General features: G+C 42.7%; 1 protein-coding gene and 1 non-coding gene across 2 annotated transcripts in view; one reads left to right on the plus strand and one right to left on the minus strand.

Annotated features, from left to right (window-relative positions):
* The window catches only part of CAPZB (capping actin protein of muscle Z-line subunit beta), a 186,190-nt gene that overhangs the window by 96,015 nt on the left and 71,568 nt on the right, over positions 1-18,607 (plus strand).
* LOC143675261 (U6 spliceosomal RNA) lies at positions 12,942-13,045 on the minus strand. Its single transcript, XR_013171501.1, has one exon. It is a non-coding gene; the product is annotated as a U6 spliceosomal RNA (small nuclear RNA).

Consider the following 18,607-nt stretch of genomic DNA (forward strand, 5'->3'; position numbering starts at 1 on the left):
TAGCAATAAGAATAAAGAAACACCTCCTCCTTCGCATGTTTTCCTGATCATGGGTTCTGGGAGGGTACTTCTGTGGGAGTTTGGGTTTGAACATGTTTGCTGAAGCATTTGCTTTGGTCACCGGGTGGGCACATCTGAAGTCTTGAGAGTGAAGGTATTTGTAAGGCTTTTGACTACTTCCTTTAATCTGACAAAGATCTGCATATTGAATTTGAAGTAATGTTCAGTGTAGGGCTTTTACTATGGATCCCTTATGATTCAACGATCTAGCAGTTGGAAGAAACATGGCGCTGGCAGTTACCCACTAGCAGCTTCACCATCCATGTTGGTATTTGAAAAGATTCTGAGAAGTCCTATAGTTGAAACAAACAAAAAGGAACTGTTTTCTTTCTTTGTTTTTTTAGTTTCTTTTTATTTAGTTAGTTTTTAAAATCTCTTTTGATGTTGTCCTGTGGAGTTGGACATGAAAAAAATGCAGACAACCATTTGGTGACTTGTGGTCAAATGAGGGCACTGACATATGATTGGGGCTCAGTTGATGTGTGTGACCTCCATTCTACTTAGTACAGGTGCCAGGGCTACTGACCTCATAAACCAATATTTTTAATCGTGTCTAATTTCCATGAGCAAATGAAACAAAAGCAGAATATTAATAATAAAATATCAATTAATCTGTTGCTTTTCACATTAAATCAGCTGGTAGGAACATGGCACAAAGGAAAGAAGCAGGTTTTGAGGCCATAAAAACTTGATTTTTAATCTGCTCCCATCCTGCCTAGTCATTTGGTTTCAGCCAACTTTCTTTGAACTTCCACTTCTGCTATGGGACATGATAGTACTATATCTTTTGAATAAGCTCTGAGTTTTAAAGATAATATATATTCAGCATCCTTCTAGATGCCACTTACTTGCCTGATGAATAGCATCAATTTTTTTTCTTTTAGTTATTTATTAATGTGTGTGTATATATATATTTGTTTATTCATTATTCAAGAAGGTTAATTTTTTTCATTGTGAAATATGGATTCAGAAGAAATCCCAAAGTCTGAAATAGGAAGAACCTGTTTTCTTTTAATCTGACACTGCTTTAACTCCGTTTCATGGACTGCTCTTTAGTAAACATTCGTCTCCTGGAAAGGTCCATGACATACACCTCAGATAATATGGATTCTAAATCTTTTTTGACTACTGTGTTAAGTGTGATGTTAGCAAATGTTTTGTTTTCATAACTGTTTGGTAAAACTGAGGTAGAAGAAACAGCTTTCCTTGATTTTTGGCAATTAGAGAGCTGCTTCAGAAGATGTCAGTCTCCTTCAATAGGAGGGAAGAGATAGCCGAAAAGAAAGCATTGAATACATTAAGATGGTTTCATTAGCATATTTTATTGGAAATCAGAAAACCTAAATTGTAGCATAGGGTCTACCACTAACTTGCTTTGTGGTTGTCATGTTTTGCAAGGTCTCAGGGTTTTCCTGTGGAAAGTGAGGGCCAAGTGGTCTCTCAGTTTCAGAATCTGAGTTCTGTTGTCTAGAGCTGAAACACCATCCCATGGATACCCTTATGTTGATGTCACTACTTTTAAGATCGTTTTCGCTGGCAGGAAGCAGCATCAGCTTCTCTCAGGTCTTTGACCATAGAGTGTGGAGCAGGCAGGGGCCTCTAGCGGTCTTCCTCTGGGGTCAGTCAGCACCTTGGCTGCTCACTTTGGTGGAAGGGTGAGGATCCTCTCAGTCGCCTTCCAGCTTTGAGACCTTGGGTAGGTCACACCTTCCAGTTTTCTCCCATCTGCAAGACCAGGATGATAAAACTTAATTCATGGAGCAGTTATGAGGATTCAGGAATGTGTGTGAGTGCTGGTGTGTGTGTAGGGTAGACAGGTGCTCGATAAATGGCTAGCTCGTGCTTTTCTTGCCTTCAGTGGTGTCCTAGGACATGTTTGCTAACACCTGGTTTCTGCCAGCCTAGAGGCTCCCCTTGATGCCTAAGCAGTCTTCCTGACTTTGTTTTCACAGGTGGTCACAGTCCAAACCTCAGCTTTCCACAGTGGGGTATTATAACTCAGTGCAGGATTGCAAGGACTTTATTTAACCTGGAAGGGATTTGGATTGGGGAGCCTTTCATTCAGACATTTTAAATGGTCCTGAAAACTGCTCGGACTCTCTTCCATATTCTTCCCAACCCCCCTGCCCCAGTCCACTTCCCTGAACTGTGTCAAGGTGGGATTCCTGATTGGAAACCTAGAAAGTGCTGCTGCCCTTAACCACAAAGCAAGTAGAGAAATTCAGCTCCAGAGGTCAGAACTAAGGCCATAGCTGACTGATTTTATGACTAATAACATTTGTCATTCCGCAAAGATAAGGGTAATCTAGTAACATGCTTCATAGTCTGCTTTGACAAGGGGTGGGCTCCTTGGGGGTGGTGGGGGTATTTTCCACTCCTCTTCCTGATTGCTTTGGTAGGCACTTTTCTCCCGGCTTCAGTTTCCTGAAAGTTTAAGTGCTCCAAATAAGTTATCATTCAAAATTCTTTGGAAGCCCCTGGGTAGAATACTAAACTGAGTGGTTGGATGGTCTTCCAAGGTAGGGAGACGTTTTAAGATTTACCTCAGTGTGCTAGGACAAGCCAGCTGGCATGTGTAACCTCATAAGCCATTTGACCTTATCACCTTCACCATCTAGAGATGCCACACCAGTAGCTGTGTATCATCTAGAATGGGACACCTGGGAGTTCTGGATCTTCAGGTTCTGTTTCTGTTGTCCACTGGTCCCCTTCCTCCTGTGCTCTTCTTCCTTTCAACCTACCCTTTCACCTTAGCAAGACTGCTAGTCTTTTGACTCCTCTACTTTCTCTGAATCTCTTGTCTCTGTCTTGAACTCATATCTCCAATCTTTCCCCTCCCACCTTCCCCCACTCTGCTAGTGTAACCTCCAGGTACCCTTTTCTCCCTCTTGAGAACCTCCAGCTCCATGTCCAAGGGTCTTCTGCAAGCATCCAGAAACTGTCCTCTGTTCTGCAGCCTGTCTTCCCTGTGGGTCTCTCCTGTCCATATCCTTTTCTCATGGTGGGGAGGCTTTCTTAGCATTTTGTCTGCTACTATTCTGTTCACAAAAACCCCTAATGCAGAAGATCCTGATTGCAGAAAATGCCTAGGAGTTGCCACTAAGCAAGCTTGAGGTGAGATAGAAGCAGTGTTGATTTATTTCGTACTTTTTTTTGCCTCCTACCTCTCTCATTTGCCAGGTTTCTTTACTATACTTGGGGTTCAAGATTCTACAGAATTCTTGGGTCAGATGTTTCCAGGATAACTGAGATTGAATGTCTGAAATGTCCCTTCAGGAGCTTGGGGTGTGAAATCACAAGCCTGAACTCAGCTTACAGTTTTGCCACTTTCTGGCTTTTGGACCTGTGAGCATTGGTTTCCACATCTGTAAGATGGTCATGAAGACACTAACTTTTGAGAATTAGAGATAGTATATGTATAGCTTCTAGCATAGTGCCTGGCTTATTGTAGCTTATTGTAGAAGCATGAGCTTCTAAGGATTTTGTTTTATGAAAGTTTGATCTTCCTTCTGCAAGTTTACTTCTTACATTGTGGAAATGAATAAAATACCCTGCTGGTCTCCTGGTTTTTAATAGATAACTGTTGTATGCCACATACTACATATATTTAGTTTATCTAAGCCACACACCACGGGGTTAGTTTTCTGTTCCTGTTTTACAAATGAGGAAACTGAGAGTCAATAAATTTGTTAAGTAGTAAATAGCACAGCCAGGATCAATCGCAGGCCCATCTGATTCCAAAGCCCAAAGTCAGTGCGCCCAGCTTCTCTGGGAATAGCTTTCTCCTCATCACTTCAGTTACCAGTGGATGACAGACTCTGAACGAAGATCTCTTCATAATAATTATCTCTGGCAAGAAGTTATTCAGTCTGCAAAGAGAGTAGCTTTCCCTCTCCCACTTGAAAAGGTGTCTTGTTCTAGCCATTGTTAAAGATGAAATTCTGATGGGATGCTTCTGATTGCGGAAGCATCATGGCAATGAACACGTGATCCTGACATCCAGTCTGCCACCACCAAGAAGCATCTCCGTGCTTGTTCTTTTTTTTGTTGTTGGGGGTAGAGATAGGGTTGCCTTTTAGTAAACCCAGAAGCTTTGCACTGCTTACATAGAGGAGTTACAGAGCTGTAGAGAGGGTGCAGAGTTGAGGAATAACTCATCCCTCCTTTTTGGGGTCATTGGCCCTCATTAGACCAGACACTTTTAGTTCATTACTCAGACAGTTTGTATTTGCCCCTTTGCCACTTCTGTTACTGCCATCCTGAGCCTTTTGAGCTCACAATTAAGGTTCATTAGAGACCCCATCAATCACAGCACACACAGAACTGCCTTTGAGAAACCTCATGAAGGGCTTTGGGAATGTTTCTTGGCAGGAGCTGTCCAGTCCTTTGCCCATCCCAAAATTGTCTCATTGCAAATGATTAACAACCAAATTCTTGATGCTTGATGCACAAGAGAAGAGGTATGAACTGCCGTTGTAAAAGTCCTGAGTTTCAGGTCCTGGTGGGCCTGTCACGTTTTATATACCTTATATAAACCTTCAAGCTAAGGCCAGAATTGATGTTACGGATGGTGGTGGAAGGTAATTCTGTCAGGTGAAAGCTTTGGAATAAGTATCTTATAGCAGGTCACTCAGAGAAGAGTTTTGGAGCCAAATAAAAGATACATTTAATTATTATTGACTCCCCCTTCCCTTTCTGTAATATATAACAATGCTTAATTACTATTGACTGGAAGCTAAAAGAACACTTCTTAGTTTAGAATAAAGTCCTTTAGGAGATATTTTTTCCCCAGGCTGGAAATGATTATACTTTGTACAGGTGGATTTTTCCTCTTTCTGACTGTATTGATGAATATGAGTTGAGAGCAGAGGAGCTGTGCATTAGACATAAGTTGCCTAATCCTTCCTCACCTCCATTTTCATACTTGTCACCTTGAGCTTCCTACCTACCACTTCTTCTCAACTCTGTGCTTTAGGTGCAGCCACATCTCCAGGATCTGTCACTTGACTTAAAGCACTTCCTATTAATCATGTGCTGTAACTTTATGTTTTAGTACTGAACGACCTTCTTGCTTCTAAATACTGATGGAGCATAGACACTCAGGAGAGCATTACCTGCATCTGCATCCCCAGACCCTTGCACACTGCCTTCCCACATCATCAACATGAAATAAATACTAATGAACCAATGAACCCATCTCCCCCAAACTCTGAAAGGGCAGGACTCTCCATATTATACTTTTGAACTGTGGATCTGATTCAGAAAGATGAAAGGAAACAAAGGACAGACAGACATCTCATGGAGCTGAGAGATAACTCAGGAAATCTCAGCCCCTCTATTCAAGGGCTGGGTGGCCTGGCAGCTGGCAGTAGGTGGAGAGGCTCTTAATCACGGGGAGTCTGTTGAGATCACTGGATTTGTGAGTTAGCCAGGTCTGGATGACTCTCAGCAAGCTACCTAGTCTCTCTATGCCTTAGTTTCCTTATCTGTGTAATGGAGAAAATTATGAACTGACCTCCTCATAAAGAGCAGTTGTGAGGATTAAGGGTGCAATGCTGCTTGCAAGCAAGTGCTCAGTAGATAAATGCTAATGCTGTGATGAGGAGAAAGATGGTGGTGACAGTGAACTTTCCTTATGGGCTTTTGTGACAACATGTAATGAATGTAGGAAAAATTCATTAACAGCAGTTTGAATTGTCTTTCCCTTTTCAGTTTGTCTGTCCTTTTAAGGTACAGTATGTCCCCTGTCAAAAATGGCCTGCTTTTTTCTTTTTGGCTGAGTTGGTGGGTGACTGCTTCTCAATAAGAGGTTATGCTACCTTCCAGCCGACAGTGGGATGTATTCCATAATAAGTTGTTCTTTAATTCCATTACCTCTAGAACTTTACCCCTTCAGTCTTGATGCTGTAGGCATTAAACAGGGGCTATGACGTGGATGAATTGCATCTGGGAGCCCAGAAGAGAGACAGGCGGGAGGGGCACTAAGTACAGTTCAGGCTATTGGAGGCCATTGGCAACATGATTCCATGTGCCCGAACTGGTCACCTTCATCCAGCCTGTTGGGTGAAGGTATGTTTAAATCCTCTTTTTGGGACAGTTCAGTGAACTGTTACCCCACTTGCCTGTTGTGCCCCATCCACTGCACTGTTGCTCACTGCAGCCAGAGTGACTTTTCTAAACTGCAGTTGGGTCATGACCCCATGCTTCCATGTCTCTACATTGTCCTCAGGATCAAGTCCAGAGAACTTACCTTGATTTGAGAGGTCTTGATCTGCCCCCCCCCCCCCCCCATAGGAGCTTCTTATAGACCCCAGGGTCCCTCTGTTCCAGCCGTACTGACTTGTTAAAGTCTCCCAGAAGCCCTGTGTCCTGTTTTGGCTCTTTGTATATGCTGCCATTCCTGGAAAGTGGTCTCCACACCAATTATTCTGCTCTCACTATCTTGAAGGACTTCTGTTTGGGCCACATTTTCTCTGCTTATCCTGCCTCCTCTCCCCCAGTCATAGCACTCACCTTTACTCTCTATTGGAATTGCTTGATGATGTGACTCCTTTGCTAACCAGTGAGCTCTGGTAGGGCAGAGGTCTTGCCTGTTTTGCTCACTGTTGTGTTCCCAGTGTCTAGCACATACTGGATACTCAGTGTGTGCTCAAATTCCTGCCTAGTGCTAGACCCTGGAGTGAAACACTTTGTGCAGATGATATTCCTGTCCTTATTGGAAGACTGATACCCAGAGGGTTATAACACAACCATTCAGATGGGGAGGAGCGCAGGTTGGTATAGAAGCACCACAGAGCAGCCCCTAAGCCCATCTTTGGTGGGGGTTTTCAGGAAAAGCTTCTTGGAGTAGATCAAGTGTAACACACATTAATGAGGTTGACCAGAAGGAGGTGCTAACTGGGCAAAGATTGAGCAGGAACAGGTGTGTCTCTGTCCTGATAGAGCCTAGTAAGTTTGGGCTTTGATTTAGGTCTAATGGATCCCTTGCCGATAAACAGATGAGTATTTGAAGGCCGGTTTGGTGCATCAGTGGCAGAAAGTCTGCCACTCGGACTTTCTAGTTGGATGAAGGACAGATCAGTCAGTTATCTGCGATTTTAACTGGGAAGTGTGCCTTTTTTCTAGATTACTCCAAGTGCCTGCCTGCCTCTGGAAAAGCTCACATCTGTCCTTTCCTTGTGTAGCAATGACTTCGTTGGCTTTCTTGAGACAAAGTACTTTCCAAGCTGTCAGGGCCCCCTGCCTTTATCTTTGTCTGATCTCACAGAGATCTAGAACTTTCTGAATTAGGTCACTTATGGCTCTGTCAAGTTCTGTGGACTTCTTTGCAGCTCTGGTTGGTGACTGATTGCTCCAGAGGGAACCCAAAGTAAACTCTTGATTTTACATTTTTGGGGGGTAGAGGGTAGGGGGGTGGAGGTGCATGATCTGGGAAACGAACCTGATTTTACATTTTTTTCTGGCTGTAAATTAAATTTTGGCAGAGGAGGGGTTAGAAAGTAGATGCCTTTATTTCCAATCCTGTTAACCTTATAACTTAAGTTTTGTAACTTTTCTTATAACTCTGGGTGTGTGTGTGTGTGTGTGTGTGTGTGTGTGGAGGATTTCTTCAAAAGTAGAGTCAGATGATCTGTTTAAAGATACTTTGGGATGTCCCAGAAAGAAAAAGATCCACATAGGTGTTGGTTATTTAGGGAATAACTACTGCTTTTGCTTCTGCTAGTTGGGAGTCAAAAAGGCAGGTATTCTTTCTGTATGGAGTAGGGGGATAATATCATTTTTCTGTTTATTACAAATAGTCTGCCCTGTGTGCAGGAAATTTAAATCTCACTGGAAACTTATGAAAATGCCATATAATACATGCAGACAGAAAAACATGGATGGTGTGGGTCTGAGGGGTTGTTTAGTTTTCCCCTTGAGTTATGTTTTTGCCTTTGAAAATCTTGACAACTTTTTCTGCGTGCTTTTTGTGGGGAGCAGCCTAAGGAAGGAGAGAATCCACCCTGTCTTCTCCTAGGTTGGGTGTCTTCTTTTGTTGCTTTTAAGGGATCACCCGAGACTGCTGAAAAGGTGGCCACAAGATAAGACCGCATACTTTGCTTTTGGCATGAATGTCAAGCAAAATTAGAATTTGTTGATTACCCCATCAGCTTCCACATTCTTTCCATTCCGCAAGGATATATTTGCCGATGGCTCCACAGGCTTTGCAAATCTTTCCCTAATTAAAGGACCTCCAGCTGTGTGTATAGCTCTTCTGCTTCAAATCTTTGCCCTTTTGTATTTGGGTTTAAAATTCCATCTTTCCAAAATGTTTGTCACTCAGCAAGTCTCCTAGAAAGAACTTGAAAAAAAACAGCCCCACTTTGTTTTGGGGAAGTCTTTTCCTTTTTCTGATTTTTATTTTGCCCTCTGTATTAGAAATTCAAGTGTGTTTGGAATTACTTGAAAAAACAGTCTTGGTCACTTTCTTCAACCTAGGTGTGCTTGGCTCACAATGACATTGGAAGATGGCAAGGGGCTGCTCCTGGCGTCTGTGCTGTGTTTTAGCTGGACTTGAGACTCCAGATGGATGTGACACTGGAATATCATGTTGGGTTGACTCTGGGGTAAATGAACAAGAGCTTAGCGCTCCTCTGGTTCTGTTTGATGGGCAGCAATACTGCGAGGTCAGAAAAGTTGAATGAGCAGGCTAAGGTAATAGGGGAGGATATGCTCTCCAAAGGTGAAGAAGGTACTTGGTTTTTGTCACCTGGAGCCAGGAAACCTACTGTATTGTAAGTGCACAGACTTTCCTTGGCCTTGCCCTAATAGAATATTCTCTTGGAAACTTTATCTCACTCCTGCTTTTCAGGATTTTATGGAATCATATTGCTGTTGGACACCTGAGAACAGTGTTTGAAATGTTTCAAGTTTTCATTGAGAGAGATCTGAAGAGTATCTCTGTAAGTTAGAGCCTCCCTTTTAGTTGATGAAAATTGTGAGCCAAAAAAGTGAGTTGGAGAGAAATTCCTTTCTCCCAGGGACCAGAGGCAGCAGACATTTCCTTTCCAAGAGCTGTTTGAAAGCCATCATCTGTACAGGTTGGCAGCATTAGCCCCAGATGAAGATTGCCTGGGTCATCCCCTTAGAACAAATCTGGTTTGAAAACAGATGAAAAGTACTTGAGAAAAGTGTGACGTGCCCAGTCTACTTTCCTGGCATTTGAAGTAGGCCAGGAACGTGGGTCAGGAACGTGGGCCAGGACACCTGGAATAGCCACTGGGTCCTGCAGGGTGTTGTCCCTGCGGCTGTGTATTGCAGAGCCTCAGGTTTCTGATGTGTGTCCATCAGCGCCCTGCCTTCATGACCTTACACGCTGATGTTGTGCCAGCCACCAGTGACTAAGTGTCAGATCAATGAAGGGTACACACACCATTGACAGTGATCTGTGCCATGGGTAGTAGGAAAAATTGGGCCACCTTCTAGTGAATAGTTTGGTGGTGATAGTGGGTATAGGAGATCATTCTTCAAAGAGAAAAGAGGAAGAAATTTAGATTCTGCATAAAAATCTAGGAATTTCCTGAGTTTGCAGTTTGAACATGAAATTCAGAGGAGAAGCTTATGTGGTCATAAGCCTTTTCCTTCTTCCTCCTGTTGTGAATAATTTCCTCTTGTTGTAAATAATTTACTCACGCAGCCGTTTGTGTCAGTCTCCTGAGATTGTGAGCCTTCGAGGACAGGGGCTAGTGTTAGTCATGTTTATATCTCACGGAGTGCACAGCTGAGATTTTAGCTCCTCCAAGACTTTCTCCTTCCCATACCCCCACCCCCACCCCAAGGAGCTAAAGGAGCTCAGCTGGGAGATCCTGTTCATTTCCACACTATTCAGTTTGTAAAGCTGTCCATAGCACATGGCACAGTGACATTTTATTTGTGTCCCTATCTCTCTCCTCTCTATTGGACTTTGGGCTCCTTGAGTGTGGGAACACTATTTAATTCCTAATAAAATCTAAATGGATTTTATCTGGAGTTATAAATGAGGTGTACTTCCTAGTGAACCAAAGTGAAGACACAGAGGAGCTCTTGATCATGAGACACCCAGCCGAGGAAGGAGACACATCAGTTGTTTCTGAGTAGAGTTGAGCATTTTCCAGGTAGAAAGAATTACAGATTTTTCTTCGTCTGTTCATGCATGGTCATTTTCTTTGGATGACTCTGAAACTCCAACCACTTAATGAGACACCCATCCAGTGGAAGGAATCTGATGTGAATTGTTGTGGCCAGCTGGGATGGGGTTTGGGCTGAGGGAAAAAATGCAGACACCCAGCATATTCTGGGTGTGGCTCAAGTGATGGTGCTGCCTCCTTCACTGTACTCCCACCCCCACCAGACACACAAAGGGCATGGACAGTTCTACTGTCTCTCTCTCTGTCTCTCTCTCTCTCTCTATATATATATATATATAGAGAGAGAGAGAGATACTGATAAGGAAACTAGATCGATTTTTCCATTACCTTGCTGCAGTGACCTTGCTGCCTTGCCCTCAGGTAGATAGAGTTAAGGATAGAGGTTTGCTCTGACCTAATAATCATGCAAAAACTCAGTTTTGTCAAGTGCTTCTCTGCCATTTTTGAAATGATGATTCTTTCAGACTAGCTGTTTTGGTTTTTTTGTTTTTGTTTTTGTGGGGGGTTTTTTTGGTGTGTGAGCAGGGAATCCAACCTAGGTCTCTGTATGGAAACCACGTGTGCACCCAGACTGGGTGTTTTTGACACTGGATTATTTTCAGGCCACATGCTGGAGGGTGCATTGGCTCAGTGGTCAAGGACTCTGGTTTTGGGGTGTAATTGCATTCTGTCTCTGCCACCTACAAACTGTGACCTTAGTTAATTCACGTACCTCTACCTCTGTTTCTTTTCTTTCTTTCTTTTTTTTTTAAATATTTTTAATGATAAAACAACATACAAACATTCTTAACATACAAACATTCCATACATGGTATACTGTCAGTGGCTCACAATATCATCACATAGTTGTGTATTCATCACCATGATCATTTTTTTGAATATTTGTATCACTCCAGAAAAAGAAAGAAAAAGAAAAAACTCATACATATCATACCCCTCACCCCTCACCTTCTCGTTGACCACTAGTATTTCCATCTACCCAATTTATTTTAACCTTTGTTCCCCCTATTATTTATTTTTTTATCCATATTTTTTACTCATCTGTCTATACCCTAGCTAAATGGAGCATCAGATACAAGGTTTTCACAATCACACAGTCACATTACAAAAGCTTTATCATACAATCATCTTCAAGAAACATGGCTACTGGAACACGGCTCTACAGTTTCAGGTACTTCCCCCAGTCAGTCCAATACACCATAAACTAAAAATGGTATATCTATATAATGCATAAGAATAACCTCCAGAGTAACCTCTTGACTCTGGAATCTCTCAGCCACTGACACTTTATTTTGTCTCATTTCTCTCTTCCCCCTTTTGATCAAGAAGGTTTTCTCAATCCCTTGATGCCGGGTCCCATCTTATCCTGGGATTTCTGTCCCACATTGCCAGGGTTGTTTACGACCCTGGGAATCATGTCCTACATAGAGCGAGGAAGGCAGTGAGTGTTTACTTGCCATGTCGGCTTAGAGAGAGGCCACATCTGAGCAACAAAAGAGATTCTCTGGGGGTGATTCTTAGGCCTAATTTTAAATATCTACCTCTATTTCTTCATCTGCAAACTTCAGATAATAACGGCAACCCTACCTCAAATGGGGTGCCATGGTGATAAAATGAGAATGTCTCACATGCTTTGAAATGTGCCATGTCCATAGTCTGGTCTTTTTCCCAAAAGGATTTGAGGTGTCTTTTAAGAATGCCATCAGACAGACTGTGCAACAGGACTAGATACAAAAACTCAAAAATGGACAGCACAATAATACCTAATTGTAAAGTAATCATGTTAAAACACTGAATGAAGCTGCATCTGAGCTATAGGTTTTTGTTTTGTTTTGTGTTGTTTTGTTTTGATTTTACTATTATTACTTTTATTTTTTTCTCTATATTAACAATCTATATCTTTTTCGGTTATGTTGCTAGTTCTTCTAAACCAATGCAAATGTACTAAGAAATGACGATCATGCATCTATGTGATGATGTTAAGAATTAATGATTGCATGTGTAGAATGGTATGATCTCTAAATGTTGGGTTAATTTCTTTTTTTCCGTTAATTAAAAAAAAAAAAAAAAGAGAAGGGATAATTGGAGATGAAGGGATACAGACTGTACAACGGGACTGGATATAAAAACTCAGAAATGGACAGCACAATACTACCCAATTGTAATGCAATTATGTTAAAACACTGAATGAAGCTGCATGTGAGGTATAGGTTTTTTGTTTTTGTTTTTTTTGTTTTTTTTCTTTCTATTATTGTTTTAATTCTTATTCTGTTGTCTTTTTATTTCTTTTTCTAAATCGATGCAAATGTACTAAGAAATGATGAATATGCAACTATGTGATGTTATTAAGAATTACTGATTGTACATGTAGATTGGAATGATTTCTAATTGTTTTGTTAATTCTTTTTTTAATTAATAAAAAAAAAAAAAAAAAAAAAAAGAATGCCATCAGTATGGTCATACTTTGTAAAGCACAGGTTGAGAAAGTGGGGGTGAGGAAAGTCCAGGAAGAAGACTTCAAATTATTTGTCTGTGCATGCCTTCCTCTTGCTTGGAAGTTTGAAGGCTTAGCTTTAGGAGGTGCTTGTGTGGAGTGTGAGGGGCAGGACCAATGCCTGGTGGTAGTGCACACTCCTCGGGTGGGAGACCTTGAGTATCTCCATCTGTTTTTGTTGTTGTTGTTGTTGTTGGTTTGTTTTTCACTGTTTTTTTTTTTTTAATATGGAACGCTTTGTGAATTTGCATGTCATCCTTGTGAAGGGGCCATGCTAATCTCTGTATTGTTCCAATTTTAGTATATGTGCTGCTGAAGCGAGCACTCTCCATCTGGTTTTGAGGGCTGGTGGTCACTATGATGAGATGCCATCCTAGGTAGTGGATTAGGCCCTCTCTCCTTTCACCCAACCAGCCTCTTAGTCCCATCTCTAGGACAGGCATTGAAGAACACTAGGAGAGTTTGCATCCCATTGAGACTTTGGCTTCAAAAGATTGGGACTCAACCCGAGTGGCCCTCATTTTCTGCAGCTCAACACAGTCCTGCCAATTCGTATAGAGTCCTGTCAGCTCTGCCCTAGGCACGATGGGGGTGGTAGATGCAGCCCAGACATCTCTACTTTCTCTGCCTGCCCTTAGGAAGGGCATCTGTATCATGAAATGAGGTCTCAGACCAAAGCATCCTGTATAGTGTTCTAGTAGCATGGATGAGGGGGGATTGTTTCTGCTGAGGATGATTTGGGAATGCCTTGTGAAAGAGGCTGCTGAAGTTGAGTCTTGCCTTGAAAATAATTTAGGGTGTTTTACGTCGAGTTCAGGAGAAGGAAGGATATTCCTGGTGGAGGGCATGATGATGATCTGGATGACAGGGAGTGGGAATGAGGGGCTCATATGAGAGTGAAAAGACTGCAGTTTTGGACTGGGTCAGGGTGAGCCTTCTGTTGCCCTTTAGACTGAGGAGGCAGTTGCCTGTCCCCGTATGTGGCAGCCTCAAATAACAGTTCATGGCTATGTGTACTTCTCAGCCTTGAGACTAAGTTGACATATCTGGTGAGTTTTTTACCTCTTTGATTTCTCTTTGACTTCTCTGAGGTGCTTGTGTATTGTGCTGCATCCCTCAGGAACCAGTACTTAATTAAAAGGAGCAGGCAGCTCTGTACACAGGTGATCATTTGTGCTCCTGGCCTAATTTAGTTTAACCTAATTTAATTAGGTTCTGAGTGCTTGGTGGTGCATCTCCTTCAGGGAAGCTTAGGGTTACAGGTGGACGACAGGAGTCTTGTGTGTGCCTGCAGTAGACTCAAGATGTGATTTTAATTTATCCTTTCAATTTGTCTTCTCTGTGTTCTGCCCCTTCCTGACCCTTCTTTTAGAAAACAATTCTGACCTTATTCCAGGCTGTGAACTTCCAAAAGGTGTAAGGCTATTGAGTCTTAAGTGTGAATGGCAAACCAAGCCCATGAGGTTTGTCTTTTTAATTTTATCTCGGAGGGCTTGGGACTCCTGCCTAAGAGAAGAAAAGGAAGGAAAGAAGTTATTCCTTCTTGGAAAACTCTTTATTGTTAAATGGCATATGCAAAACTCATTTGTAAGAAGAATAAAACATTCTTAGTTCAAGAAAGATTTCCTAATGCTGGCCCTGTTGGACAGCTGCATTTGTTTTAGACCTTGCGTAGTTACCCAGCTGACACTTATGGGCCTTTTATGAGTGAATGCTTACCCCGCTGGGTGCCAGTGTCTCAAATCTGAGGTTCTTATTTCACCACATTTTAATGTTCCTGAAATTGGGAAATTGCTTCTTACACTTAACTTGTACATTTAATGATGTTCTAATTAACAATACATCTTAGAATTTACAGATCTTCAAAGGAAGAATGCAGTCTGCGTTTTTTTAGAATAGCTCCAGTGCCATGTTAAAATAATGTAAATAAGATGTGCTCATTTTTTAGAAGGGTTCTTTTATTTAAAGAGTGAAATGATTGCCAAATTAGAAGAGAGAAGGAGGGAGGGGACAGCACCCGGTGTTGTTGGCAGTGGGCTGGCTGGGGCATGCCTCTTCCTTCCTGAGCTCTAAGAGGCCTTCAGTTCAGCAGGTACAAGTGCCCACTTCACACCAGGTTCTGTGCTGAGGCCTAGAGTCCCTGCCTTCAGGGACACAGTCCAGAAGCGGGAACAGCCATGCAGGCAGAGAAGTGTGGCAGGGTCGAGGTGTGGAGAGCCCAGCAATGCCCTTTCACAGAGCCCCCTGAGCTCCCCTGTAGCTGCTCTGCTGGGTGCTTGGAAGGAGAGGCTTTGGTCCATGCTGTTCTGGATTTCTACCCAATTTATTTCTCTATTCTCATCCCTTTTTTTCCTGGCACTGACTGGAATGTGGAAGCAGCATGCCTTGTTGGCCAGGTGTATCCTTTGGAAGGTGGATCAGAAGTTCAGAAGTTAGATATGCTGTGTGATCTGGGGCAAGCAGCTTCCGTGTGCTTTAGTTTCCCCACTCGCAAAGTGGAGGGTGCAATGTTCCTGCCTGAGGTTACGAGGCAGTGCTGACCCTCGCACCTGACTTAGAGTTGGTGCTTGATAAATGTTATCTTGTGTGATTTTTATCCTGTGTTGACACATTTTTTTTTTATCTCTTCTGGGGTGAGCAAGGGCCCTGGAGGTTAGTGGGGGGCTCTGCATCTCTTCCTGAACCTCTGGGAACATCCAAAGTAAGCTTGACTATCTGAGTGTGCATTGGGTATGAAGAAAAGGCCGGTGCCAAGATTGAAGATGCTTTATCATTAGAGGAGGGCTGTTGTTGGAATATGCAGTCATGCTCAAAGAGGCAATCAGTAAATTGGTCTAAAACTCCAGGATTGGATAATGTGAAAACTTTGCTTTCGTGGTTCAGAATGTCTGATTGTAAATTAAGGTCCTTGTAACAGAGCCACCTGGGGAAAGGCTTGTGTTTCCTATGCAGTGTGGAGTTGGCGGTGGCTGTGGAGGAGGAGGGAAGGAGCAGTCTTAGAGCTGTATGGTCTTATTAGGAGAGTGGAACAGCAGGGAGAGCCCAGGGCTTGTGCTGCAGACTCACTCAAGAGAGTGACAGAGGTGAAACCTGCATGCCCAGCCAGCCAGACCACTGGAAGGCAGCTGTGTCAAAGGGTTTGGGCCTCCTCTACACCTCAGAGGTGGAAATAGCCAGCCTTCAAGCCCCCTCACTGGGAGACTTTTCCCTGCATATATCTTTGCCTCTTTGAATTTTGACCTATGTGAATGTATTACTTATTATATATAAATAAAAACTTAAAAAAATTTTAAGTAAAAACAATGTGCCAATGGCTTCCCATCTCACACTGTGAGAGCCCCACCTGGCTCTTTCCCACTTTTCCAGCCTTACTTGGTCCCACGCCTGCCACGTTGATATTCCGCTGTGTTCCAGAAAGCCTTTATGTTGGCTGTTCCTTCTGTTTGAACTGTTCCTCCTCTTTCCTTGCCTCCTGTCTTGACAGACTAGCTCATTGGTCTCATGTCATCTCCAGGCCACCTCCTAGACCAGTGACTCCCCAGTTTCCCTGCCATCAAAACACTTGCCAGGGCGGGCCACGGTGGCTCAGCAGGTACGAGTGCTTGCCTGCCATGCCCAAGGACCCGGGTTCTATTTCCGGTGCCTGCCCACATTAAAAAAAACAACACTTGCCACTCTTGTAGATGTCTCCTTGACATGTCTGTATCCTGTGACTGGGAAATGCTTTGTGAGGGCAGGGCCACCCATGTCTATCTTGTCTGGTGCTGAATCCTTAGTACCTAACTCAGTATTTGGCAAGGGCGCTGATCATTTATTGAATGGAATGAATTTCTCTTCTATGCTGTTGTCACCCCCAGTTCCTGAGACTTAGGAAGAGAATAGTCAGCTGGAAGATGGCAGAGCCAGGATTTGAGCTTCTGACTTTGATGCTGGTGTGTTCCAGAATGCCACACTGTATATTTTCTGTTTCTGACACTAGCTAGGAATATGCTCTTTATTTTCTTTTTCATTAAGAAAGAAAGAAAGTTTGGGGCCTTGGAAGAAACATAAGGAACAAATTGTGAACAGAGACCTCTGCTGGCCGCAGGAACTCTGGTATATGGATATTTGCTCCCTGGGAGTGAGCTGTTCTAATGGAGGGGGTAGTGGGGCTAGCCAGGACTCTTCCCAGCCATGATTTCACCAACATTACTCATCTGAATGTACAATCGAGTGAACAGAGTTTGCTTTCGATTCTTATCTCTGGTGGCAGGCTCTCAGCCAACAGGAAGATCAAAAGATGGAATGTGTTCATTTGGCCTTTAAGAAAAAAACAGCAAGGTCCAAGGGTGCACTTCTTAGAGATGAGGGCACTGTGGATTAGATTATCTACGGAGCTGAATGGGTCTGGCTTTTGTGCTTTTTTTTTTTTTTTAGGGTTCATCTCAAGTTTCTTTTTCTGCTTCAGCAATTTTTTTTCAACATTAATAACTAATGGAGAAGAGGAAGAGGCAAAGTAGAACCATATGGCAGCACAAACATAAACCTCACTTGTGGCCGGAAACTTCTGATTTGTATCTCTTTTCATGTGATCAGCTGTTGGGTTAGATAGTAGAAAAATATTCCATTTGGACAACAGGAAGAGTGTATATAAATTTTTTTTTAAGTTTTAATTTTCACTACTTGTACTCTATTTCATGTATCTTTTCCTAACCTTTTGGCTAGTAGCGCTGTGACTTTGGAGCAAGTTTTTTCTTATTCTCCCCTTCTTCAAAATAGGGATAGTAAACACATATGTATGTAGGGTTGTTTTAAGAATTAAAGGAGGTGTTACTGGTAGGATTTATAGCCCAGTGCCTGGCACGTAGTAGCTGTGAGCTATTACACCTTTATTAAGTTCTCATCTCAGGCAGTTATCCATGGCATTCTGGCCTCTCCCTTGTCTTATTCCTTAAAGAGCTTTTCCTTTCCCTGCCCTAGTCTACTTTATCCCACTCCCACCCAACCTCAAACTTTCCAGCAGCACCCTGAGCACATGAGCCAGCTGACAGTGTCACTGGTATGTGTCAAAGGTATGGCTATTACTGTTCTTTGGTATATGGTTGTGCTCATTTATGGTAGTGGAGGAGGTTGGTGGAGCCCTGGACCTTTCCACCCCAATGGAGGGGAACATTGTTCTAGCCAGTGCATATAGTTTATTATTTCAAGTCACTTGGAATTAAGTTTAAATCCCCCCAGCAGCTTGGATTGGTTTAACACCTTCTATGTATCAGTACATTCTTTACAGAGGCTGTTGAGCAGCTCACTCAGGCAGTTTGGACAGAGGCCCATGTGGCCTCATATATTGTCACTACTTGCTCTCACCAACATCCCTCTTTGGTTTCAGAGGAGCAGAGCCAGTGACACATGTAACCCTCAAGTCACTCAGCTTTGTTTAGACTGCCCTTTAGTTTAAATCCCTGTACAAACTCATGATCCATGAGACTTAAAGTGATTTCTTCCTCTAAGTGCTTGATGTGACTAGGGAGTGAGGGTAGCAGTAGGTGGGATGTGGGTAGGAAGAGAGTTGTTAACTAATTGACTCATTTGATTACAAAGAAAAACTCCTTTTATTCTGGCTCTGTACTATTGCCTCAGAAGCATCCACTTCCATAGAATGCAGTAGGCATTAATGGAAACACTCACCACGTATATTTGTGAATATATGTGTGACATTATGCTCAGTCTGGGAACATTCACTTCTCTCCATGGGATGGATTCAGCACGTGATGAGAAATTTTAAGCAATGAGGAAGGAGTGAAATGATAGCTAAGATCCCTATTAGAAAAGCATTTATGATTCAGTTGATACCAGAGTTACTGCCAGAGTTAAGAATGGAATTTGGGCTTGACCTTGAAGGATATGTAGG

The sequence above is a fragment of the Tamandua tetradactyla genome, chromosome 2, assembly GCF_023851605.1.
Source record: "Tamandua tetradactyla isolate mTamTet1 chromosome 2, mTamTet1.pri, whole genome shotgun sequence".
Taxonomy (NCBI): domain Eukaryota; kingdom Metazoa; phylum Chordata; class Mammalia; order Pilosa; family Myrmecophagidae; genus Tamandua; species Tamandua tetradactyla.